A 3171-nucleotide genomic window follows, 5' to 3' on the forward strand; every position below is an offset into this window, starting at 1 on the left:
AAGATGTATACCGAATTTGTGTTTCGTTATGCCCAAATACACCCAACTAAAGTTTAATCCCTTAATTTCAAAATATATACAATAAGAATGATTTCGTAAAATTTAAACTAATAAATATATTACAAATACGACAACTAAAGTGTCACATTCTGAATCAAATAAAATATGAAAATCTAGAACATAATTAACTTAATAATTATAATAAGTATTTATTAAATCTTTTATTTAAAACCAGCCTGTTACATACTACCACCCTTATCAAAAGTTTCGTCCTCGAAACTTGCAAATAATTATTCTCAGAAAACCAAAATCTCAAACTCCAAAGACATTAGACGTCCAGCCTCCATTCTACCATCATCTTTTGTATCTCTACTTCAACTTGATTCGCGAAATCAAGAAGCAAAGAAATTCTCTACTTCGACTTGACTCTGCAATATCAAGGAGCAAAGAAAACAGAAGAGGCAAACTTGTTGGCATTGGATTTCAATCATCCCATTTGTAGAGATTTCGTTTGAAAATCATTTACTTAAGCAAATCATATAGGTTTTCTCGAAATAAACACTTTTAGGTAAATAATATTAGAGACAATCGAGTCATAACAAGATAACATGATACACATTTGAAAATATACACACAAGTAATACCTATACATATGAATAGATCCATATAGCACACGCATAAGCGCAAACACTCATACGGCTTGATTCATTTATACCTAACGCTTTAGTCAATCCATTGAGCCTATTTTTCAACCCTTACATTATGATATGGAGATCATAGCATATCCAAAAACTACTCAAGCTCTGATACCATTTGTAACAGCCCGCTCTTTCGAGCTGCTAACTAAACACACTTAAGATCCATAAACAAGAATTAACTCTCAAATAAATTACTTCGCAGCGGAAAAATATCCTTAAATACACCAATATCTCCAATAATATTCTCAAATATCATATACAACGAAGCATAAATAACTATTTTCAAATCAGCTATCTATATACAAACTCAATCCTAAATCTAGGACGACACCATAATCTTGCTTCACTTCCATTCTGGAGCTCTTGATACCAAACCTGCAAATTCAGAGAAGAAAATACAAAACAAACACAATTCCAAAATGAGTGGAAAACTCGTAACCTTTACTTCAGCCCGTTATAGACATTTTATTTTGCTCAAATCATTTCTTTTCCATTACAACGCTGGCATAACTCACTCTCTTAAACAAATTAGTGGCAAGTACGAGCTTTGGACAAACGACAAACGCTGCCTCCAAGGTTCGTTATGGAGCCCAGCAATACTACCCCCAAGGTTCGTTATGGAGCGTAGCCGACCGTATCAGGTCAAAAGAGTAACCATCCTCCACCCATACCTTGCCCACTTTCTATTTTCAGTTCATAAACTAAGCCAGCAAAACAGTTGCGTATTCATAATCAATCAATGACATTTCATCATCACATTCATATCTATGGCCATAGTACGAACTTAAATATCAAAAACAGATATCCACACAGAAGGGCATGAGTAAATTATTTTACTGAACATAAAAGTTACCTCATACGCGATCCAGATCTGAACAATACAACCTCCTTCATTAATCTTCATCTCCAAATGAGACTCAAACTCCATAATCGTTCTCGAATAACTTACCTCATAACAATAACGATAATTAATAACTATCCTTAAACTAATCTAAACTACAAAGCGAATCCATAACCAATTCCCAATCTAGCAATCCTCCACTTAGATATTTGAATTTCCTTAATCCTCATTCCATATCTACAACTCTAAATTATCAAACTAAACCAATATAACACCACTTATACAATCAAACCACACAATCAACAATTAACATCAACAATTCAAATTCCAATTGTTAATCTCCACTCAAAATCAGATGGAACAACATAAAAAAAATCAAAGGAAAGAACAAAGGAAGGTCTAGTACCTTCAAAGAGGGAGAAGGAGTTGCGATTACAACCACCAGTGGCTGCACCGCAGCACAACAAGATCACCACCATTAGCGCCCAACAAGGACAGCAGCAACGACACTCGAACAGGGGAGAGAAAACAAGGCAGGGAAGGTGACGACCAAAGCCGAACAACAACAACGACACTAGCAGCAGCGCGAGCCGAGGAGGGAAGCTCCGGCGAAACTGCGGTCGTGGTACGACGCGACGCACGAGGAGCAGCAACGCAGGGCGACACCCACGAATAACACTAGCAGCAACGAAACAGAGGAGAACAGAGTGGTGCAGATTTTCGGCAGCCTCGAAAAATGCCGGCGAGGCGCGACGCAGGCGAGCGTGAGAGAAACGAAGGGTTCACGGGGAGGAGAGAGAGAGTGTGAGGTTTCGGGTTCGGGGTTTTCAGTTTTAAGGGTTGGGGTTTTTTTTCTTTTGGAATTTGTTTCACGGGAGAGACAGAGAAAGGTTTAAGGGGTGGGTTTGGGTTTATCACCAAACCGACAATTGATAAGGGATTTTTATGGAGTTTCCAAATAAAGCAACCGGATAGGAATGAAGATGTATACCGAATTTGTGTTTCGTTATGCCCAAATACACCCAACTAAAATTAAATCCCTTAATTTCAAAATATATACAATAAGAATGATTTCGTAAAATTTAAACTAATAAATTTATTAGAAATACGACAACTAAAGTGTCACATTCTGAATCAAATAAAATATGAAAATCTAGAACATAATTAACTTAATAATTATAATAAGTATTTAATAAATCTTTTATTTAAAACAAGCCTGTTACAAAAAGTTACCCTAAAAGGGTTAAAAGTTACCCTTGTTTTCAGTTTTCAGATTAAGAGCTGTTTTCAGCGGATCTGTTAAGTTCCCTGTTTTGAGTTTTGAATGATGACAAACCACATTGAACTATTATATTGCATGCATGTTTCTGTTTACATGTGTAGGTGCCAAAGTACGAGTTCAATGGATAGAAAGACGAAGCTAGTGAAGCCAAGTCTTGAAGAATTGCATGAAGACCAAGATCAAGTTGTAGCATTTAGTCTTAAGATGCAATGTAAGTGGTATAAAGGTTTGGATGCACTATAAAGGTTTGAAACTAGAGAGATGAGCAAGTTGTGGATGACAAGAAACCTCGGTTACTTGTCATACACAACTACAAATAAAACTTGGTCGATTGAAACAGTCTTGGAACA

General features: G+C 36.3%; 1 long non-coding RNA gene across 1 annotated transcript; it reads right to left on the bottom strand.

Annotated features, from left to right (window-relative positions):
• Positions 1–908: 908 nt before the first annotated feature.
• Positions 909–2460, bottom strand: LOC125498975 (uncharacterized). The gene is made up of 2 exons (XR_007275625.2): positions 1552–2460; positions 909–1073 (listed from the first exon to the last, which is right to left on the bottom strand). It is a non-coding gene; the product is annotated as an uncharacterized LOC125498975 (long non-coding RNA).
• Between the last annotated feature and the right edge of the window lie 711 nt (positions 2461–3171).

This window comes from Beta vulgaris, chromosome 6, assembly GCF_026745355.1.
Source record: "Beta vulgaris subsp. vulgaris cultivar EL10 chromosome 6, EL10.2, whole genome shotgun sequence".
Lineage (NCBI taxonomy): Eukaryota > Viridiplantae > Streptophyta > Magnoliopsida > Caryophyllales > Amaranthaceae > Beta > Beta vulgaris.